The sequence below is a fragment of the Mixophyes fleayi genome, chromosome 2 (assembly GCF_038048845.1).
Source record: "Mixophyes fleayi isolate aMixFle1 chromosome 2, aMixFle1.hap1, whole genome shotgun sequence".
Classification (NCBI taxonomy): Eukaryota; Metazoa; Chordata; class Amphibia; order Anura; family Limnodynastidae; genus Mixophyes; species Mixophyes fleayi.
Window position 1 is genome coordinate 91929810 of NC_134403.1, and position 24262 is coordinate 91954071.

Consider the following 24262-nt stretch of genomic DNA (forward strand, 5'->3'; position numbering starts at 1 on the left):
TTCTCGGGCTACAAGATCAATCCAGATAAGACGGAGGTTCTAGACTTTAATATATCAGCTACAGACAAGTTATTATTAGAACGCTCCTTCCCTTTTCACTGGGGTCGCCGCAAAATTAAATACTTGGGTGTTTCCATCACAAAGCACTATTGACATCTATTTCAAGCCAATTTTCCTCACCTACTCGATCAAATCAAAATAGACCTTACATCGTGGTCACAGCTCTATATCTCCTGGCTTGGACGCATTAATGCCGTCAAAATGAATATCCTCCCTAGGCTGCTCTACTTCTTTCAGTCTCTCCCCATCCGCATACCACCATATGTTTTTAAATTCCTACAATTCCATGTCTCCAGATTTGTCTGGTCGGGCAGACGACCCCGGGTCCGACTTAAAGTTCTTCAGAGGTCCCCGCGGGGGGAAGGTCTAGGGATTCCTGATTTTCAAAGATACTACCTCTCCGCCCAACTTGCTCAGTGTGTCCTATGGTCTGGTCGGACGGAAGCCAGAGTTTGGTCTAAAATTGAGGCAGAGGGTCTGGGACTGCTTTCCTTATCCTCTCTCCTATGGGTCTCGAGGCCTCGTCGCCCCAAACGTCTGTTATCTCACCCAATAGTCTCACACACATTATCCATCTGGGACTCATCATCCCAAAAATTTGCCTTATCTCCCCATCCCTCTCCGGTTGTTCCGCTATTCAACTCTCCGGAATTTCCTCCCAGACTACATCATAACTCATTCCAGCCATGGTATTCGCGGGGAGTCATCTACCTCAATCATTTATCCACCTCAGTAACTTTTCCTCAGTTTTCTGAAATTCAATCACAGATCCACATTCCCTCAAAGCACTTTTATCAGTTCTTGCAACTTCGCCATTTCCATAGTGTTGCTAAAGATCGCCTGCTTGCCCGACCTCTCTCCACCTTCGAAGCCCTCTGTCTACGCCAATCTTCAACCAAAGGTCTGATATCAATGCTTTACCACGAACTTGCTTCCCCTTCTTCTTCTCTTAGACCCCCCCATGAACTAACCTGGGAACGGGACCTTGGAGAAGAGCTACTGGAAGAGGAATGGTCTGAAATTTACGAGAACGCCACTTCTAGTTCCATCTGCGTAAGAATTAAAGAGAATCTTTATAAGATGCTTTATCGGTGGTACTATGTGCCCTCGCGTCTTTGCAAAATCCAACCTGATTCATCTGATCGGTGCTGGTGAGGGTGCTCCCATGAAGGCACATTTCTCCACATATGGTGGTCGTGCCCAAAATTGACAGGCTTCTGGACCCAGATAAGAGGCCTGATTAATTCAATTCTCCTGGTGGATATTCCCCTGGAGCCAAAAATTTTTCTTCTCCCTATGGGGGCTCCCTCGGCATCCCGACATGAGAACAAATTGATTAGACATATTGTTTCGGCAGCTACCTGCCAAATAGCGGCAGACTGGCGTTCGCAATCCCCTCCTTCCATGCAGTCCATAATCAACAGAATTTGGCAGATTGAACGGATGGAATACATGACCAGTATTATCCGAAACTCCTCCGGAGCCTTCTCCAGGGTTTGGGACCCATGGTTATCCTTCTTCCAGGCATGCCCACCCTTTATTTAACTCCGCTTCAAAACCTCATTCTTCTTCTTGGATCTTTTTCCAACTAACAATGGATCTAGTCACTCACTCCTTCCCTTCTCTCCTCTTCTCTTTCATTTCTCTCTCCTTTCCTCCTCTATGTATTCTCTCTCTTTCTTCCTCTTTCTATAAAACCTTAGGTCATCTGTCATTAATAAAATTGTTAGACTGGTTGACTTAGTATCCTCTTATGTTTCATGCCGATGGCTGATATGGTTTCCTCCTGTATACTTATGCTATCAGTATGCACTTTGTCATTTGTCCTATGCTGTTCTCATGACCTTGCAAAAATAAAACGTTTAAAAAAAAAAAAGAAATAACTAGACATGGCAAAGAGCAGCACAGATTGGATACAAATAACCAACTGTATAGACCCACATTGTAACAAATGTGCTATAGTAATTGGATTACAGCTGTCATTTTTCTAGCATAGTTCATAAAATTAAAATGAATATTTGATTGCTTGCTATGGGATACTGCACATTAGTTCACACTTGAACCATACTATAAAATAATCCTCCATGCAAACGCAGGATTTTTAAGGGGGGTTTTTTTTTCCCCCCTCAAAAAAATATAAAGAGAGACCGAGCTGCTGCGCATGTGGCCACGCATGCGCAGCAGCTCCATTTTGGCGATGCTGTACTGTACAGCAGCCGTGGCGCTGTCAAAGAAGTGTCCGCGGCAGTGCTGTATTGTAGTACAATACAATACAGCACCACCGCGGACGCTTGTGTGACAGCGCTGCGGCTGCTGTACAGTACAGGGCAATGTTTAGTGCCCGTTCATTTGCAGAGGGGAGGGGTTTCTGGAGAACCAGAAACCCCCCCTGCGTGCGCCCCTGAAGGGTTTAAGTGGAACTGTCAGCAAAATATTACTAGGTTAATTGACTTCTGATGAAATTAACTCTAGTGTATGTGCCGGTGTAGTAGGAAAAATATTGATTGTCAGCTACACTGAGACAGGGATGAAAATGAATAAATATTCTCTGTAAACTGTAACACGTAGGAGTTGTATAAATAACTGTTAACAAATTGATGCATAACATTTTCAAAATATTTATGAAAAAGTTAAATTTAACTGAATAATTACGTTCAAAAACATAATACATGTTCATTTTGAAACAATCTTTTTACCTTCAGTTTTGTGATCACTTTACCCCACGGCCCTATTTTTTTTATTATTTTTTTCAAAAGAAGTACTATATCCTGCAAATTGAGATCATGGCTAAACGTCTGTATGAACCTAGCATGACTTGTCTTTTAAAGAGTCATGCATTCAAGTGAAAGTGTCCATATTATTGTATGTGCAATTATGGGCCATATAGTGTTCTGCAGCCCTGCAGAATGATATTGTAATTTACATCCTGCCGTGTAACTGGATGTTATTTCACACTTTACACAAGCAGAACATTCTGATTGGCTCTCACCCCCCACCTGCCTTCTGAAAGGTTTTAATTAAATGTTCTTTATATTCCGTGTGTGAAGCTCAAATTACATTTAAATTAATACATATACATTTTGTCTTTCAAGATAGACAGGTTTAGTGCAGCCTATGTTTATAGTAAATTAGTAGGTCAAGAGAGTGACTTTTACATTAGAAGCCAGTGCCTCACCTACAGGAAAAGAAAACAACATTTAGACACAATTCTGCAATCTACAGTTTATAAACTAAATAAATCCTAATCCTTATAACTGGTTTACATGCATTTTAGAAATGAATAAAATGCTAAATATTGTAGATAACAAACACACACAGACTCAATTTGTTAGCAGCCAAATAACCTACCAGTATGCTTTTTTAGAGTGTCTGAGGAAACCGGAGCACCTGGAGGAAACCCAGGCAAACACAGGGAGAACATACAAACTCCTCACAGATAAGGCCATGGTCGGGAATTGAACTCATGACCCCAGTGCTGTGAGGCAGAAGTGCTAACCACTAAGCCACCCAGCTGCCCTGAACTGAACTGAACTGAACTGAACTAAACTGAAATGGTTTTTACAAGATTATTGATCTTTTTATACAATTGGAAAGCTATTAGTAGATAGTTATTATATTCACTATTTATGTGTATGGGATAATATATATATATATATATATATATATATATATATATATATATATATATATATATCTTTATAATAATGTTAAAGATATATATATATATATGTTTAGTATTATGTGCAAATTTTTGGGCATATGTCCATTTATGTTGTTTAAAGATGTCATCTGATTGTAGGTAGGGAGTGGAATATGTATGCTTTTTATGTGTCATATGAGTGTCTATGTGTATATTTGGAACTGTTCCTGGATACATTTATTAAGTACACCTTGAAAAAGACTCCAGTGGATGGGTCGAAATGCGTCGGCGATAATACTGGCATTGGGAGCAAGAAACACTGCCGCAGATGAACTTAGTTATTCAGTGAGAAAATCCTGGGTTGTTCCATCTTTTACACTGAATTCCGCGTGAGGCTCTGGTAGGAGTATAATTGCTTCTCTATTTAAGGATTGTAAATATCACAATGAAATGTAGAGCAGTCTCATACACATGAAGTTCCGCTTTAAACTGTATTTTGAATAAAATGTTGAAGTTTTTAAGAAAGTATCACCCAAGATATTTCTTATATGTTTTTTACATGCATTGAACCCTGAATTACATATCGGGACTGTACCAGGAGTTTTCTACAGTTTTCTAAATATAAGCGCCTTTTTAAAGGGGGCCTGTTCCCTTGTCTTATTGATCTCACGTGGTGGTAACAATATCAACTAGTATCCACTTATAGAAAATAGGTCTTTTATGTATCTATTGGGTTTCCTAAGTCTATTGAAATTATTATACTATTTCATACTCTCTCTTTTCTTCCCCATGATACACAGAATGACCATATTGCTGATGAACTGTGAGAGATTCTCTGTTTGAAAAGAAGATTAAAGACTATCTTCTAAACGGATTATCGATTGTGAGAAATTTTCTGTTGAAAAAAATCAGAGACTATATTTAAAAGGATTTTTAGTTGATAAAGATCTACCTCAGAGGATTCTGATCACATTTGAATGAACCATCTTTATATGTGTTTTTGTCTTTGCGCCTGTGGTTGACACAATACCTTTTATTTTTCATAACTCATTTTGGTGTCCAGTATTCAAATCAGAGCCCATTATAGCGTCAACTACATAATACATAGCCCAATTTGCTTGCAAATATACAGTGCACTTTGCAATTAATCCACTTTAAGTAAGTGCTCCTAGGGAGTTGCAGGTTATGTGTATATGTAACGTGCACATGGAAAAAAGTTTCTGTTGAAACTACTTGCAGTTTGTGTACTTTTATTGCATGTTATGAGTGAGTCAATGTTTGGTGCAAAGGTCTGTGTGTCTCAGAGCAGCAGCCTATTAAACACACACTTGTGCTTTAAGGCTTCCCTGTGAAGTGTTATTGTACAGCAATGTCTCTACCTGCTCCTGCAGGCGTAGTCCATTTTTATACTGGCAGTATGCTTGAGTAAAGAAGAAAACAATATTTTGTGAGGACTCTCAGTGTGTCCATCACTACTCAGTCTGTAGTGAATTCTAATAAGCAAGGTTGTAGTGGAATCACAATGTAGCACAGTTGTCGACTTTGTGACTCTTTCCTCCGTGAGGACAGGTCACGTAACAGGAGTAGGAGGGGGCATGGTGATGTCTTTGTGTCACCATAGCCACGCCCCCACTATAAAATGCCTAAATTAAGAGTATTGAAGAGCAGGACGGGGCTTAATGATTTGATTAAGCCCTGCCCCCCGATATTCAATGCCGTGAATTTCGGCATTTTTTTAGGATCCGGGAGGCCGCCTACTCTTCCGGGAGTCTGGGAGGACTCCCCGAAATTTCGGGAGAGTAGGCAAGTATGCAATGTAGTCTTAATCTGACCTCCAACCGCATTGTCATGTGGTGGTACATCATCACCATTTATTTATTTATATAGCGCTGTACAGAGAATATTTGTCATTTGCATCAGTCCCTGCCCCATTGGAGCTTACAGTCTATATTCCCTAACATACACACACAGACTAGTGTTTATTTTGTGAGCAGCCAATTAACTTACCAGTATGTTTTTGGAATGAGGAAGGAAACCAGAGCACCTGGAGGAAACCTACACAAACACAGGGAGAACATACAAACTTTTCACAGATAAGGCCATGGTCAGGAATGAAGCCCATCACCCCAACTCATATGACAGATAGTCACAGGTCTGCGGCACCCTCATATAGCATAAATGCTTGTAAAACTGATCCATATACATAAATGTATTTTGTGATACCATATGTTGTTTTATATTATTTAATAGGTACATGGGGGATCATTGGAGACCTTCACTTCTGTGACAATGATGCAATTTAATATGTGTGAACAGAGCAGATTCTGGGATCTCCAGAACGTCCTGCCCTTCGGGGCTTCACAGCTTATGTGTCGCTACATAAAGGGGCATGTTGCCAGCTCCGAAAAAATATAAATTTTCCATTTAAGGTTAAGCTGGAGTGTTTCACCGGCCATGTGTGAATAAATGTTACACATGCAAGTTAAAGAGTAATTGCATATGTGGCCATGTACCCCTATACCCCAAAGCACCAAAAGGATTAAGTGCCGATGCAGCGCATACGCAAAGTGCAGTGTATGATATACAGAACAAATGTTTAAAATAACTTTGAAATATATTTAAATATGTGTTTAATAAATAAAGTTTTTAACTTACCCTGGTGGTCCGGTGGGTACTGGGGCTCCTCCAGCGTGGTAGTGCTGGGGTAGGGATCCTCTCACTTGTGGTCCAGTGGGAGGCTGCACTTCAACTCCAACCTACTTCCACAGAACAGAGGTGCTGAAGAAGCTTCTATTGGTGCCTCCTGGAGGGTGGGGTCATATACAGCAAAGTGCGACACTGGTGCTCAGAGGGTTCCAGCAGCGGCAGGGAGGCAAATGCTGCCCAAGAATCTGGCCACTTTCCCCCTGGAGCTGATTTTGGTGAAGCCCTCTCTTTACCCTGACAGTGCATGGACAGGGGGTAGAATATACCCCCTACAGGGGAGGGCTGGCAAATTTTAGCCCGGGTGGCAAGCCATGACTCGGCAGACTACTTTCAGTGAAAAAAATGTGGCCCAGTTACCCAACCCAACGCAGCCCACAATAGGACCGGCCCGGGGGGCAGATGCCCCCCAGTCCAGCCTGCCCCTGGCTCCCTACCCCTAAGAATAATGTTAACAGGTGTGAAAACAGCCAGATTGATTCATGTGCAAGTTATGAGAATCGATCTCTCTTGGTTAAAAGGGCAGGGGGCTGGATTATCCCTTGCCAACATGTGTGCTTATTGCAAATGGTGAACATTCTTGTATTCCATCTGAGAGATCATCATTACTGCATAGTGATGTGTAGAAGTCCTTGTTAGGATTGCTTATGAGCAATAAACACCATTCTGTTTGCAAGATCCTGCACTATGTCTGTTACCTGCTGTAATCCTGTGATCTGCAGATAAGGGCTAACACACTAATCATTTTCTTTGTGTTACTACCCTGCAGTACTGATCCAAAGTAAGCAGTCAGGAAGAACAATACAGAGTTACCAACAAAGAGGTGCTGCAGCAGAATTAAGCGGTTCCAGGTGCTGGTAATGTCAGATGGCACTCACAATCGGTGAGTGTCTGGTGACCGAGTAACACCATTAGGAGTAACAGTAGATCAGTAACAGTAGGTTATGGACAGTAAGGGAATCCCAAGACGAATTGGTAAAACCGCAGATAAAATGAGAGAGGATATGGTGGAAAGTAAGCCCACCCTGTGACATCAACTTTACAGAGGACCTTCTGCATGTACATTTTTCATAGCGCCTTATGCTTAAAAAAAAAAGGTTCCTTTGTTTTCCTCTCCTCTGACTGTGAGAGAGCATAATATACAGTATAGGAGTTTACATATAGCTCTCGTGGGCAGAGAGAGAATAGGGTAGTTCTTTTTAGCATAGACATAGTGCAAAAAAAAATAACATTTTTTTATACAAACCTAACAGGTCATATTTAAATATTATATATAAAGCTATTATTTGCCAAAAGTGGGGTCAAGTATGATTTTCCAACGCTCAGTCTGTTGACATTTATCGTGTCTACACAAAAATGGTGACAGTGTAAGTGTCAACAGATTCATTCTGTCCACGTTTAAAATTTAGACATGACTGTCACCAGTATTAAACAACAGTTATAATTGAAAGAAAAATGCAAACGCTAAGAAAGCTTAAAAAACTTGTGCTGGGAGCCGCCAGATCTGTCAGCCACCGGCACACAAGGGATAATACATATAAAAAAAATAGCGCACCCCCCCCCACACACACACACAATCAGATTAACAATAGTGTTGCCAGCCTAGTGCTAATACTAACAAAATCAGGAGGAAGAAAAGTGTGGGGTCCCCCCGATTTTACTAGAACCAGCACTAGGCTGTGCCAGCTGGAGCTGGTGGCACTATAGCAGGTGAACCTACCTTGTGGAGTCCCCCTGCCATTATGACAACCAGCCACAATCTGGATTCGCTAGGGAGATGGGGTCTGTCAAAAAAAATGCGACCCCAACCCCCCTAGGTGTACTCAGTGTCATCATCCGAGATCGGGTAGGACCCTTAGACCTGCCTAACTTGGCTCTATCTCCCAGGAGGTGCGGAGTCTAACAACACAAAAGGTTTTCACCATGGACCCCCGCAAAGGGATATGGGCTTGGCTGCTTTCACGCCGCCGGTCGCGGCCCTCCTTGTTGGTGTTTAGATCTAGTGGAGGGATAGAGACGATGATGCACAGAATAGGAGTACCGGTACCATGGAGAACTGAGATCTGTGGAGCACGGGATCTGGATCAGTGGCAGTGACCGAGATCCAGGAAAAGTTTAGTACAGAGTACAGTAGCTTGAGGAAATACCATCTGTGGCTAGAAGTACACTTGAGTCCAGATATGCTAGGAAGCACTGAACTGGATCAGGAAGAGTACAGCGGTTACAGCAGAGAGCCAGATGATTATTATTATTATTATTATTAATTTTTATTTATAGGGCGCCACTAGGTGTCCGCGGTGCCGTACAGGGACAAACAAAATTGCAATATGAGGTGAGACAGCACAGAACAGTAAACAATAATCACAGTAACTCAGTGAGCTCAAGGCACAGCTAGAGGGGTGGGGGAGGGGAGAGGGGAAGGTCTGCCAACAACGGCACCTAGGAGGGAGGGCACGGATGAGAGGGAGACCCCCAGGGGGAAGAGGAGGGAGCGAGAGGGGACGGGGAAGAGGGTCCTCGAGGAGAAGACAGGAGGAGCGGTGAAGACAGGAGGAGAGAAGACCCTGCTCAAAGGAGCGTACCATCTAAGGGGTGGGGTAGACTGACAGAGAGACACAGGGAAGAGAGGGAGAGAAGGAGGAACTGAGGATAAGGATAGGGGAAGGGGAATGAAGGGGAAGAGTCAGAAGAAAAGGTAGGAAGTTAAGTGGGAGACTGGAAAGCTTTAAGAAAAAGGTGGGTTTTTAAACACCGTTTGAAACTGGACAGATTAGGGGAATTTCTGATGGAGGGAGGGAGCTTGTTCCAGTGGAGGGGGGCAGCGCGGGCGAAGTCTTGGATACGCATGTGGGAGGAGATGAAACAGGGGGGAAGCGAGGCGACGGTCATTGGCCGATCAGAGAGGGCGGGATGGAGCATGAATAGAGAGGAGGGAGGAGATGTAGGGTGCTGTGGAGTTGGCGAGGGCCTTGTATGTAAGAGTGAGGAGCTTAAACAGGATTCTGTAGGGTAAGGGGAGCCAGTGAAGGGATTGGTAGAGGGGGGAGACAGAAGAGGAGCGCGGAGAAAGGAAGATAAGCCTAACGGCACCGTTAAGTACGGATCGAAGGGGAGCGAGGTGAGAGTGGGGGAGGCCAGTAAGGAGGAGGTTGCAGTAGTCCAAGCGGGAGATGATCAGAGAGTGAATAAGACATTTAGTGGCATCTTGGGAAAGGAAGGGCCGGATGCAAGCGATGTTACGCAGCTGGAAGAGGCAGGATTTAGCAAGAGAGAGAATGTGGGGGCCAAAGGAGAGGGAGGAGTCGAGGATGACCCCAAGGCAGCGAAGTTGGGGGACAGGGGAGATAGAGGTGTTGTCGACAGTGATAGGTCAGAAGGGGGCGAGGTGCGAGGGGGAGGGAAGACTATGAGTTCAGTTTTGGCGAGGTTAAGTTTGAGGAATCGAGAGGACATGCAGGAGGAGATGGCAGAGAAGAAGGCGGGCACCCTAGAGAGGAGGGAGGGAGAGAGATCAGGAGAGGAGAGGTAAAGTTGAGTGTCGTCAGCGCAGAGATGATAGTTGAGGCCATAGGAGCTGATGAGTTCACCTAGGGAAGAGGTGTATAGAAAGAAGAGTAAGGGTCCCAAAACAAAGCCCTGAGGGACCCCGACTGGAAGGGTGGACGGGGGGGAGAGAGACCCAGAGGTGGTGACGGAGAAGGAACGGTCAGCAAGGTAAGAGGTGAACCAGGACAGGACTGGGCTGGAGAGGCCAAAGGACTGGAGGGTGTGGAGGAGGAGGGGGTGGTCGACGGTGTCGAATGCTGCAGAGAGATCAAGGAGGATGAGAAGGGAGAAGTGGCCCCTGGCTTTAGCCGAGAGGAGATCATTGGTGACTTTAGCCAGGGCAGTTTCAGTGGAGTGAAGGGGGCGGAAACCAGACTGGAGAGGATCAAGGAGGGAGTGTTCAGAAAGGTAGGAGGAGAGACGGCTACAGACGAGCCTTTCGAGAATTTTTTGAGACAAAGGGGAGAAGAGATATGGACCGATAGAGGGAGAAGTGGGGTCAAGATTAGGTTTTTTAAGAATGGGGGAAACGAGAGCATATTTGAAGGAGGAGGGGAAGATGCCGGAGGAGAGGGAGAGATTAAAGAGGTGAGCGAGGTGGTAGCAGGTAGTGGGGGAAAGGGAGCGAAGAAGGTGGGAGGGGATGGGATCCAGGGGACAGGTAGAGGAGGGGAGGATGAAATGAGAGAGTGGACTTCCTCACCCGTGGTAGGGCAGAAGGAGTGGAGGGGAAGGTGGCTAGGGGGGGAGGACGGAAGAGTGGGGGAGGTGGACGAGAGAGTGGAGGAGGAGATTTCAAGTCGGATGGCCTCAATTTTAGAGGAGAAAAAGGAGGCGAAGTCGGAGGCAGTCAGGGAGGAGGGGGTGGGAGGAGGGGGCGGAGCCAGGAGAGTGCTGAAGGTGGCGAAGAGGTGGCAGGGGTTAGAGGATTGGGAAAGGATGAGGGACTTAAAGAAAGATTGTTTAGCGAGTGATAGGGCAGAGCTGTAGGATGAGAGGATGAATTTGAAGTGGAGGAAGTCAGCCAGGGAGCGGGATTTTCTCCAGTGGCGTTCAGCGGTACGGGAGCATTTTTGGAGGAGGCGGGTAAGTTTGGAGTGCCAGGGTTGGGGTTTGGAGCAGCGAGGGTGGACGGAGTGTGCAGGGGCGACCGCATCCAGAGCAGAGGTAAGGGTGAGATTGTAGCGGGAGACCGCCTGGTTGGGGCAGGACAGGGAGGAAAGGAGAGTATCAAGAGAGGAGGACAGAGTGGCCAGGTCAAGGGCATCAATGTTGCGTATGGATCGAGTAGGTTTGGGGAGGGGGAGGGGAGCAGGAGATGAGAGAGAGAAGGAGAGGAGATGGTGATCGGATAGAGGAAAGCGAGAGATGGAGAAGTCAGAGAGATTACATATGTAGGAGAAGACAAGATCAAGGGTGTGGCCAAGGCAGTGGGTAGAGGAGGAAGTCCATTGGGTAAGGCCAAGGGAGGAAGAAAGGGGGAGCAGTTTGCAGGAAGCAGGGTCAGAGGGATTGTCCATGGGGAAGTTAAAGTCGCCGAGGATGATGGAGGGGAGGTCGGAGGAGAGGTGGTGAGGAAGCCAGGCAGCGAAGTTATCAAGGAAGAGGGAGGTGAGGCCAGTGGTGCGGTAGACGACAGTGATGCGGAGATCGATGGGGAAGAAGAGGCGGATGGAGTGGGCTTCAAAGGAGGAGATGGAGAGGGAGGGTTCAGGGGGAATGACACGAAAAGTACAGGAGGAGGATAGGATGAGGCCCACTCCCCCACCTGGGCGGGCACCAGGTCTGGCGGAGTGGGTGAAGGAGAGGCCACCATAGGAGAGGGCAGCGGGGCAGGTGGTGTCAGAGTCGGAGAGCCAGGTTTCAGTAAGGGCAAGAAGGTTAAGGTATTAGTAGACAATACAGTTACTGTTAGACAGTCGCGGCGGCCGTGGGCACCGCCGCGACACTCATTACCGCCCTCTGACGTCCCGGCCGTCGCCATGACGATCGGGGCGTCACTTACGGATCCTGGCTGACCGTTGCCAAGGCAACGGTCGGAAGCTCTGTGCCCTGCGCTGCGTCCCGCAACGGAGGAAGCCGGGCGACCATGCGCAGAAGATAGTATCTTGTACTTTACATTCTGGGGCTTGATTTAACTAGCCTGTGGGCTGATTAATGCCTGATTCATTAATCAGGCAGGGGGCTGTGTGTGATTCAGAGCTAGGTTCTGATTGGTGGCCACTAGTATTTAAGGCAGTGAGGTTTGCAGCCTCACTGCCGGTTATAGTTCTGTATCCAGTCTGCTAGCCTGCTCCCTGCTTGTTCCTGTCTATTGGACCCTGTTATTGCTTACCCGTGTATGACCCTTGGCTTGAATTTGGACCCCGCTTGTGTATCTCGTGACCCTGACCTTTGGCTTGAATACTTACCTCCCTGTCTGCTTGTGACCTCTGACCTCAGCTTATTCCTTGAAACCGTTGTCTGCCGCCGGCCTCTGACCTCTGCTTGGACTCCACTCCGCTGTTTGGGTTCTCCCTAGCCGGTGCACACTTCATGACCCTCTGCCAGCCTGCAGCCCAGTCTGTCCCCACCATCAGGGGCTCCAGTGAATACCTGACTGGTAGAGTAGACTCCGGGTTGTGTTGTGCCGGCTAGCGGGGTTCCTAACAGTTACTGGCGAAAATGTGGTTTATTATTATTTATTATTATTAATATTTATTTATAGGGTGCCACAAAGTGTCCGTAGCGCATACAGAGACAAACAATAGGACAGTACAAGGTAAAACAGCACGGTACAGTTAACAATAAGCACTATAACTCAGGAAGCTCAAAGCACAGCTCAAGAGACAGGCTGAAAGGTTCAGGGTGAGGGATACATAGCACAAGCTGGAAACCTGTGAACAAAGAGCGTGGGCGCGGCTGACAGGTAAGAGCCACTGAGAGGTGCAGGGAAAAGCGAGAGGAGACAGAAGGCAGAAGGTCCAAGAAGGAGGTGGGCTGAGTAGCTGGAGAGCAAAGTTAAAAGTGGTGGAAACAGGAGGAGAGAGGGCCCTGCTCAAAGGAGATTACAATCTTAAGGGTCTTACAATCTAAAAGGTCTTACAATCTAAAGGATCTGCGGCTAAATGTACACTTGGGTCCAGATATGCTTGAGAGCATGGGAGCTGGGTCAGAAGGAGTACAGCATAGCCGGCAAAGGTCCAAGTAATACTTAGTAGATAATACAGGCACTGGCAAGAATGTGGATCTGCAGCTAAATGTACACTTCCAGATATGCTTGGGAGCGCTGGAGCTGGACTAGGAGGAGTACAGCGTTTAGAGCAGAAGTCCAGGAAACATTCACTAGGCAGTACCAGTACTGAAGGAGAATAGGGGTCTGTGCTATATGAACACGTGGGTCCAGATATACTAGGAAACATGGGAGCTGGATCAAGAGGGTGTTATGAGCGTTTTGAAGTATCCAATAACGATTGTCGAATGTCGATTTGTGTTTCCAACGCACAAAGATTTATTCTCAAAAAGTAGCAGTAGATATATCTTAGCGAAATAATAATAAGTACAGCCGTTACTTATCGCAGGCGCTATGGATCCAGTGTACAGTCATTCAATCCTGAAGTCTGGGGACAAGATGTCTGAACACTAGATGAGGAGCTGCTGCTTATATGCAAACAGTGATACAGTAAAACAATGCAAAGGGTGTGGCTTGCTTCTATTGGTCCAGGTTTCAGGAGGGTCCAGGGGGTTGTAGATCATAGACTAGTTTAAGCTCAGGAATCCAAAGGAGGGGGTCATCTCTCCATGGGATGGGCTCTGATCTTCCTGCCAAGAGTTCTCATCATAATAGTCCATAATGCCATAACATTAATAACTTGCGTATGCACCCTGCGATCCCTTCGCAAAGTGAACCGGACAGTGGGAAATGTGAAGGGGATAAGTATGATACCACACATGACTTGATTCCTTCAACGTGTACCATATGTTTTACTGATATGCATATAACTCATAATATTACAAAAAAATACTACTATATTTCGAGAGAAATGACTATGTGTTGCAACTAGCATTAATGTGTACTATTTTACAAGTGTGCGTGTTTGTGCGAATGTATGCAAAAGACTAAATACTGTTGTTGCCACGTGTTGCAGCTGCGTATGCCCTTTCACGCCGTAGCGTGCCCTTTCACTCCGTAGCGTACCGTACGCATCTTTTCAAACAAAGACAACCAAGTTTGCTCGATTTTAATTTAAATGACTTTATCCAATTTGCTGACTTCGACAGCTCCACCCTTTGATAGTATAATAAACTATCACCTAATCACCGTTTCAAGTTATTATTATTATTATTATCGTTTATTTGTAAGGCGCCACAAGGTTTCCGCAGTGCCGTGTTTCAGGGTTATATACCAAGTTCAGGGTTATATACCATTTCTTCACATACCATGATCTCGGTGTCTTGCACCACCCTTTCAGTCTTGTTCTGTGTTTCTCCCAGAAGACTGTTTTCCACACTTCAACACAGTAGGAACACATTTGACACATAAACCAATTGCTAAGATGACACCCAGTATAAGGAGAAGGAGCTTACCTACACTAGCAACCATTTCCTGTACCCACTTCCCCAGACCAGAGAACCATTTCACAGGGTTCAACCATGAGAACCAACCTGCCACCTTTTCCCCGACCTCATATAAGGAAGAATTATGGTTCCTTCGAAATTCCCATTTCAGTTGCAGAATTTCATCCATCTTCCGGTCTATAACCTCCTTAGGGTCATCCGTATTATTGGTGATGTACGTGCAACATTTTACACCGAACTTGGTGGCCAGTGTCACACAGTACCCACCAGTAATAGAGGTGAGATAATTTAGTACCAGTCTATGTTGCACCAACTCCTTCTTGTACGCTTGTAGCTCCCTTCTAGTATACCGGAAAGTGTCATCATACATCTCGGTGATATTATCTATTAATTTAGCTAGGTCTTGGATATATTTAAAGTTTAATGTTCCCCGAGCGGTCCTAGTGAGATCTAGAGCAACCATAACTTGAAACCCAGCGGTTTCACTAATCAGTTTTGTAGCTATGGGCTCCTCACCAGGAATCATATTTCTCTTGCCACGGTGTTCATACTGTGTGTGTATGTATGGTGGTGATGAAGTCTTGTGATTACCAACCATTTCTTCATGAGTAATAGTCATGATTTCAGGAACCAGTTTAGCTAAGAAACACAAGCCCTTGGAACACGGAGTCACCCAGGAATAAGCTTTCCTCCCGCAAACAAAGTACACATCGGGGAGAACATAAGGAACAGTATGTCCATTAATTATATCACACAGAGTTTCAATAAAACTACCCATGCCTAGTGTCTCCATTTGCTCAAGACACGTGTCAGCATGGATGACATTTTTACAATTATCTATAGAGACTTTTCCAATGGATACTTTCTTATGTTTGGTTACACGCCCTAATTTGTGACTTCCGTCAACATTCCTGCTTATTGGTGGCCTCAGTCTCCCTCCAAAATGAACGTGGCGAGCCATTGTCTGATCTGATAGGTCAGCTTCCCAATTCTCCAGACGCTTTGCATGAGAGATATTTAGACACAGCAAAGATCTGTCTACAGAGTATTGTCGAAGCGTTAGACTAGGGGACCTAGTGTTATTGTACCTCCCCTCTATGGGCCTCCCACCCCTCAATTTGAGTATTTCGGAGATGTTTAATGGGAATGGCACTAGTCCTATGTTATGCTGCCCCTGCGGCACATGAGAGCACACCCAGCACTCGGTTTGGTTTAGCACCTTACCCACAGGATGCCCGCCCACATTCAGATTACCGGTGGACTGACATCGCTGTCCAATTGTGCACTGTAGTATGCTACCGGTCTGCTAGCGTCACCATGTTTCTGTGTGAGGACACCTGCTGCACAACCATCAGCTTCCGTACAGTATAGCTCAAAAGGTTTTTCATAATCAGGTATTCCCAATGCAGGTGCTCTAGTCAGACAATCTTTTTTTTTGTACAATATATTTTTATTGAATACAATTGCAGAGTTACAATCGTAAAGAACAAAGGCAATCACACGTGATAACAATCATCAGAGAACATAGAGAACATAACCACGATAGGTACTTTTTCATTTTAGCTTTAACCCGCATGTGATTATCATAGTTATATGTTTGGCCTTTTCATAGGTGACTGCCTCTGTATGGTAAACCTTAGTATTGCTTAAATGTTGTGAAGAAAAAGAAAAGAGAGCAAGAGGGAATAGAAAGGGGGGATGAGAGAGGGAAATTATAAAACAGAGTGGAAAGAAAAATGGGAGGAGGGAATGAGGGGATAGGGGAAGGGAGCAGAGGAGCACAGTTCCATTCCAAAATGAGCACTAGATACAATTCTATGGAATAGCAGAAAGAGGGTTTATTTAACTAAGGCAGCGTATCTTGCGGACCCCTGGAATTCTAACCATCTAAACCAAATGGAGCAATATTCTGTAAACTTATCGGATGAGCTAAGAATCTAGTCATCCATATATCTATAGGACTCGATGCGGGTAAGCCACTCCTTCAGGGTTGGAGGAGAGGAGGATCTCCAGTGAACTGGAATTACCGCCTTTGCGGCGCTATTTAAGTTTTTTAGCAAGGATTTTTTGTATATTGATATCGAAAACTTTGTCTGGTTTAGTAACCAAAAACCTGGGTCAACTGGAACATCTGTTTTTAGGATTTCTTTTGAAGTCGTTATGACACCGTCCCAGAAAGGTCTCAAAAGTGAGCATTCCCACCAGATGTGTAGCGGCGTCCCGACACCTGAGCCACATCTCCAACATAAGTTAGAGTTCCCAGGGTACATTTTAGCAAGGACATTAGGACACCGATACCATCTGGAGAGGACCTTATATTGTGTCTCAAACACTGTTACACTAAGAGAACTAGCCTTGGTGGCTTGAAAGATATTATTCCAATGTCTTTCTTGTATCCGAGTCCCCAAATCTCTTTCCCAATCTTTGGTAAATTTTGGCAAAGAGGAGAAGCGGTTCTCAATCAGAATTGTGTAAATCCCAGAAAGGGTATGTTCAGGACTCAAAGGGGAAATACACATAGTTTCAAATGATGTCAATTCCCTTTTAACCCCTAGCCGCAATTTTTCAGTACTTAAAAAGTGTTTGAGTTGCAGATAATGCCAAAGTTCCGCATTGGGCAGGCTCCATTTTGCCTGCAGATACTCAAAGGTATGTACACCCGACGGACCCACCAGCTGACCTGCACGAAGAATTCCTGCCCTAGACCAAGCTTTAAATTCTTTTTCTCTGATCCCAGGAGGAAAAGACTGATTGTCAAACAATGGGGTCAAAGGCGAAATGACCGAGGAGATATATTTAAATTTTTGGAGTTTAGTCCAACACCTCAGAGTAGGTTTTATTACCGGGTGTTGTAAATTTGGAAGGTTCATGAGCCAGGGACAGGTCCTCGAACAATGCCTGAGAGACCACTCCTCTATTGCAACCCATTGTTTGTCAGCTTTAGCTCTTGTCCAATCAAGTATTCTACTGAGCATTACTGCATCATAATAGGATTCAAAATGAGGGAGCTGGAGCCCACCCAGATGTTTCCGTCTAAATAGAGTATTGTGTTTAAAGCGAGGTTTCCTTCCCCCCCACACAAAGTTCTTGATTACGCAGTTCAGGTTTGAGAACCACTTGTATGGTATGTGTATCGGAAGGGTCTGCAAAAGGTACAAGACACGGGGCAACACGTTCATCTTAACAATATTAATTCTACCAACCCATGAAAATTTCTTCCCCTGCCACTTTCTCAGATCTTTTCGAAGACCATTGAATATGGGTTGAAAATTAATCTCGAATAATTGAGAAGGGTCTTTGGTGATGTTTACTCCCAAATACTTAATGTGATTCGGATGCCACGTGAATGCAAACGCACTTTGGAGTCCTTCAACCACCTCTGGGGGAGTGGTAAGATTAAGTGCAACAGATTTAGAGTAATTGATCTTAAAGTTCGATAAGGTACCAAATCTCTGGAACTATAAAACCAGATTAGGGACTGAGATAACAGGGTTAGTAATAATTGCTAACAAATCATCAGCAAAAAGAGACAGTTTATATCTTGAGTTACCTAATCTGATTCCAGATATATCAGGGTTTAACCTGATTGCCCTCGCCAATGTCTCCATACATAGGACAAAAACGAGTGGCGATAGGGGGCAACCTTGTCTCGTGCCGTTAGATATTATGACAGGGTCCGAAAGATCTCCATTTATCTTTATTCTAGCCGTGAGTCTGTGATAAAGCGCAAGTATTCTATGGAGGAATGTTTGACCTAAGCCCATATGAGTAAGTACACCTCTTAAAAAAGTTCAGTCTATTCTGTCAAAAGCTTTTTCAGCATCAGTTGACAACAATATGGACTGGGTGGGAGAATTAGAAGCTAAGTTGATTAGATCAAGGACTTTGGTGGTATTGTCTCTCGCTTCTCTGCCAGGTACAAACCCCACTTGATCAGAATGGATTATCCTCAGTAATATAGATTTCAATCTGTTGGCAATGAGTTTAGCATAGAGCTTGACATCTACATTAAGAAGCGAGATTGGCCTGTAACTTGGACATCTAGAAGGGTCCTTCCCGTCTTTGGGAATAACTGAGATATGGGCTTCTAAAGCCTGTGTCATAAATTTTTCCTTTTCAGAAACCGCATTAAAGGCCCGTAGCATTAAAGGGACCAAAATATCCTTAAAGGTTTTGTAATACACAATAGTAAACCCGTCCAGGCCTGGGCTCTTTCCAGATGGCGTGGATTTAATGGCCTCTATTAATTCCAAAGAGGTAAAAGGGGCATCAAGCATGGTCTTCTCCGGACCTGAGAGAGTGGGAAAGCCGATATCAGCTAAATAAGATGCAGTGTTTGTTTGTTTCTCAAGGAGAGAGTCTTTAACATCCTGTGAAAGGTTATATAATTTGGTATAGTATGTATGAAATGCTTTCGCAATGTCTTGACTGGTGTTGTGTTTAGTCCCCTTTTCGTCAGAAATTGTCTGAATGAATGTAGTAGCTCTCTGTGCTCGAAGGGCCTTGGCAAGCATCCTTCCCGGCTTATTGCCCCACTGGAAGAAGCGACTTCGGCATTTACGCATATCTAATTTAATTCTATCTGACAGGAGATTGTTAAGAGCTATTCTGGTTTCTGTTAATTCAGACAAGATATCTTTCGATAAGGATGTCTTATGCCTCGTCTCTAATAGTTTGAGTTTGTTCAATAAGGAAGTCTTAGATCTTTCTTTTGCAGCTTTCATGAATGAACCAAGTTGGATCAGTTTCCCCCTCACAACACATTTATGTGCCTCCCAAACTGAGATTTTGGAAGATTCTGGGATATCGTTATGTGAGATGTAATCCTCTATTGTGTTCTCAATCTGGGTCTTACAGTATGGTATTTGCAACAATGATTCATTCAGTTTTCAAAAGGATGGTTTCTTGTGAGGGCTAGCTAGGCGCAATGTAAGGAAGACTGGAGCGTGATCTGACCAAGTAGTTTGGCCAATTACAGTGTCTTGTACCAGATGCAGGTGTCTATGTGACAGGAACAAATAGTCTATTCTCGAATAGACTTCATGAGGGTGGGAGTAAAAGGTGTAATCCTTGTCTGAAGGGTGGTTTAGTCTCCATACGTCAGCCAGCTGGTGGGTGTGTAAGGTGCGAGTCAGACTATCTTTAAGATTAAAGAACGCTTGCTCTGACTCTTCTGTGTGTACGACACGTTCTGGTTTCGAGGAAGAGACTAGTTCCTGCAATGGTAATGCCAGAATAGAAAAACCTGGGATCCAGGATCTACAGTATCCACACATCCCCAGGAAAGTACGAATCTGCTTCTGGCTCTGCGGCAGGGTCATGTGTTGTATGGCCTCAATCCTGTCGTTTGTCAGGTGTCTTAGCCCCTTGGTGAGGCAGTGTCCTAAGTATTTGACCTTAGTCTGACATGGCTGTAATTTATCCTTTGCCACCTTGTGCCCTGTTTGTGAGAGATGACGCAACAACAATTTAGTATCATGTAAACATGACATAAAAGAATCAGAGCACAGCAACAAATAGTCCACATATTGAATTAGAACAGACCCATTGCGGGGTTGAAAGGATTGCAAACAGTCATGTAAGGCTTGGGAGAAAATACTGGGGCTGTCAATGAACCCCTGGGGCAGTCTGGTCCATGTGTATTGCAATCCCCTGTAGGAGAATGCAAATAGGTATTGAGAGTCAGGGTGAAGAGGGACTGAGAAGAAAGCAGAACATAGGTCAATGACAGTAAAATGACTAGCAGACGGTGGAATCTGCATGAGGATGACAGCTGGATTCGGCACTATGGGGAATTGGCTCTCAACAACTTTAATAATTCCCCTTAAGTCCTGGACTAATCTATAGCCCCTCCCCCCACTCTTCTTCACAGGGAAAATGGGACTATTTGCTGTGCTTGATGTACGAATTAAAATCCCCTGTTGCAACAGCCTTTCAATAACAGGATATACCCCTAGTTCCACCTCTGGTTTTAATGGATACTGTGGGATTTTTGGAGTTATCCTACCACTTTTTAGATTTACCATGACAGGGGCTACGTTTGCCATCAGTCCGGTGTCCTGTCCATCTCTGGTCCATAGTGAACCTGGTATTTCCAGCAACATCACCTTTACTTGAGATGGACTTTGTTCTATAACAGTAGAGTGTAACATTAACCTTTGAGGGGTGTCCAATATATCCTGTACCTCATGAGCGACCTTCTCGGGTATATCTATGAACACACCATCTGAAGTACAGTATATGACACATCCCATTTTACATAACAAGTCTCTCCCTAGTAAGTTAGTAGGAGCCGCTGCAGCCAAGAGAAACGAATGCTTAGTATGCAGAAGCCCGATAGTAACTTCAGGGGTTTAGTTAGAGGATAATGTAATACTCTTCCCGTTACCCCCATAGCTGGAACAGTTTTACTGGTCACCTGTAGATTAAAAGGAGAGGTTATCACAGATCTGGCCGCCCCTGTATCTACAAGAAAAGTTTGTTTCCTACCAGCTATGTCAACTATCATTTTTGGTTCTTCTCTCAGACTCTCAGTTAACCTCACTGGCTGTAGACTACAGGTATGACCTGACCCCTAGCGCTGACTATCATTTTCCCGCGCAATATTTGCTGCTATAACATGCGCAGGTAGCTGTGTGTTCTCTTGCCTATGTGTGTTTCTCCGTGGAGGATACCTATATGATTCCCCCCTTGATGTTTCTTTCCTTGCTTCTGGACAGAATCTCCTTATGTGTCCCTCTTTATGACAGCGAAAATATACCATTACCTTCTTACCTGTGTCGTATGCTTGGTATGTTTGTGGCTGTGTGCGTATTCCCTCTAAAGCCTGAATACTCACCTTCATCAACCTATCACCTTTCTCTTCTTTCTTTCTAAAGATATTTTTGTCATGTTCCACAGCAGACTCCCTAAGAGAGTTTACTGTGATACCTCTCCAATTAGGTAATGAGGTTTGTACTCTGGTTTTTAAATTTTCCCTAAGACCATCCATTAACACCCCTAAAGCTACTTCCCTGTGATCAGGGGCGGATCTAGAGAATACTGCTACCCGGGGCGATGTAGGGGGGGGGGGGGTTTTAGGCCCGGGTAGCAGTATTCTCTAGGCTGCCGGCGGCTGCATACTATGTGCAGGTCCGTTCAGCAGTGACAGGCAGGGACAGTGTGCTGCCCGGATGCTCTGATTGTGTTTAAAACACAATCAGAGCGGCCGGGCAGCACGCTGGCCCTGCCTGTCACTGCTGAATGGGCCTGCACATAATGTGCAGCCGCCGGCAGCAAGCCCCTGCTAGGGGGGGGGGGGGGGCGATGTAGGGGGGGGGGGGGGGTTTTAGGCCCGGGTAGCAGTATTCTCTAGGCTGCCGGCGGCTGCATACTATGTGCAGGTCCGTTCAGCAGTGACAGGCAGGGACAGTGTGCTGCCCGGATGCTCTGATTGTGTTTAAAACACAATCAGAGCGGCCGGGCAGCACGCTGGCCCTGCCTGTCACTGCTGAATGGGCCTGCACATAATGTGCAGCCGCCGGCAGCAAGCCCCTGCTAGGGGGGGGGGGGGCGATCGCCCCGATCGCCCTCCCCTGGATCCGCCACTGCCTGTGATGTGGATCCTCTCTTATGTTAGTTACTCCGGTAAAGTGTGTCATCGATGCTAGAGCCCTAGAAAAATAGTCCGCTGCTGTTTCACTATCCTTTTGCTTAATGGTGAAAATTTTACTCCAATTTACCACTACTGGAAAATAGATGGCTAAATGTTTGATAATTTGTTCTATATTCTCTTGGTTAATCTCATCCGTCAAGGTGTCATCTTCATCCAACAAACAATCTTTAATAAATTTTTGTATGTCAGTATTGGGAGGAAGACACACCCTCAACACTACACGCCAATCCTTATTGGTTGGTTCATGTGCATTTCCTAAGTCTTTAACAAATTTCTGACACTTAGCCAACTCCCTTCTAGGATCTGGAAATTCGGTTATAATGGAACGTAATTCTGATCTAGTCCAGGGACAATGCATTGTAACATTTTTTAAAGGAACTACACCATCCTTGTCCGCCTTCCCATTGGGAACTGATATTGTGCGGACTGGATACGTACCCACTGGTTCACTATCTTCAGAAGGATCTACAGGATTTGCTGTGTCAGTATTTTGAATGTTATCCCTCCTAGTGGTCACACTACTCTCACCTATCTCAGCCATTGCCCCCTTTCCATACTTACGCTGAACCTCTAACATATTAACAGCATGGGCAATGGCTGAGATTACCGTGGGTTCATCCTCTTCTTCAGAAACACTTGCTTTAAACTGACTTAAAACAGGATATAACTTAGCAATTTCCTTTTTTTCATTTTTAATAACGGCTGTATTTACTCCTCCCGCCATGTGTGGCGGGGGCGCGCTTGCGCTGAGTTCTCCACGCTTCGCAATGGCTACTTCCGTTGTGCGTGTGCTTTTCGCCACGCCTACTTCCGCTGCGCACTCGCTGCTCTGCCACGTGTTGCCTTCCATTTGCCACAATTTTAAACAGTCATTATGTCTATTTCTCACTTTTGTTGACTTAATCAACCACACTTTATCTTTTACGTTATTTAGTACCTCTGAATTAAAACTTCCTATTGTTGGGAAAGGCCTATCACAATCTTTGGTCATCTTGACCCACGTGTCGCAATACGCAGTTGCGTATTCACCATATTTCTTAAACATAAGGTACCTAGCTGACCCCAGCGGTCCTTCCTTAAGCAGCACAACATCAACCATCTCTAGCGTTTGCTTAGCACCCATTGTGAAAACAACCTATTTCTCAACGCTACGCAAAAAGACTTTTTACCTGTTCTCCTTTCAAACAGAACCTACTAGAGATTTATATCCGTGGACGGTTTCACAGGCTACGCCCACACACCTCCTAACACAGAAATATCACTATGGACAACAGAAATATCAGCTCCTCAATATCCTGGCTCTCCACAAAATTCTGTTGAGTATTACTGAACTGGTAGTACCGGAGTTTACCCGTTTGTACCAGTGTAATTTCTCCAGCCGTTCAACCCAAGTCGCAAGCACGGTTGCACAATAAACCATGCGGTCCGATCGCACCACTTAGCAATACTAACTATCGCTAAACTTTGCTATCACTCTTGGGGAGAAAGTTTCCAAAAGCTTTTTAACTGTTCTCTTTTCAAACAGGGCTTTTGCTGCCAGTATACCTGCCTTGTATACTACCTCGGATGTCCAGCCCGCCTCGTCAAGCGGCAACCGATATCCCTTTCTTTTTAACAGTAAATCAACTTTCACTTCAAAATCATACAATCACCAAACACATACACCTTAGTTTTCTGCGTAGAAAATCAACAATATTCCCAACAATAGTAATAACGTTTCAGAGACTTTCACAAGTGATTTATACTATGCATGTATAACTATCAAAACGATTGTTTAACCACGTGGCAAATCTACCGGAAGTTCACATACGCAAAGCAGGAAGTACACATACGCTATGGAATACAATATATCAAAACGCAATATGACAGAAAAAGAAAGTTTTCTCTTTTGTCCCTAGATTCTAGTTAGCGCACCTTCAGATTATGCAAAACGGACATTCGGTTTCACAACACAGAGTAAAATTCAGGTTTTGAACACATTGCGTTCTTACCCGTATATGACGCGTCTCCACCCTTTGTTGCGGAACCGAAATCCGTTGGTCTTGCGTCGCTATCCAATAACGATTGTCGAATCTCGATTTGTGTTTCCATCGCACAAAGAT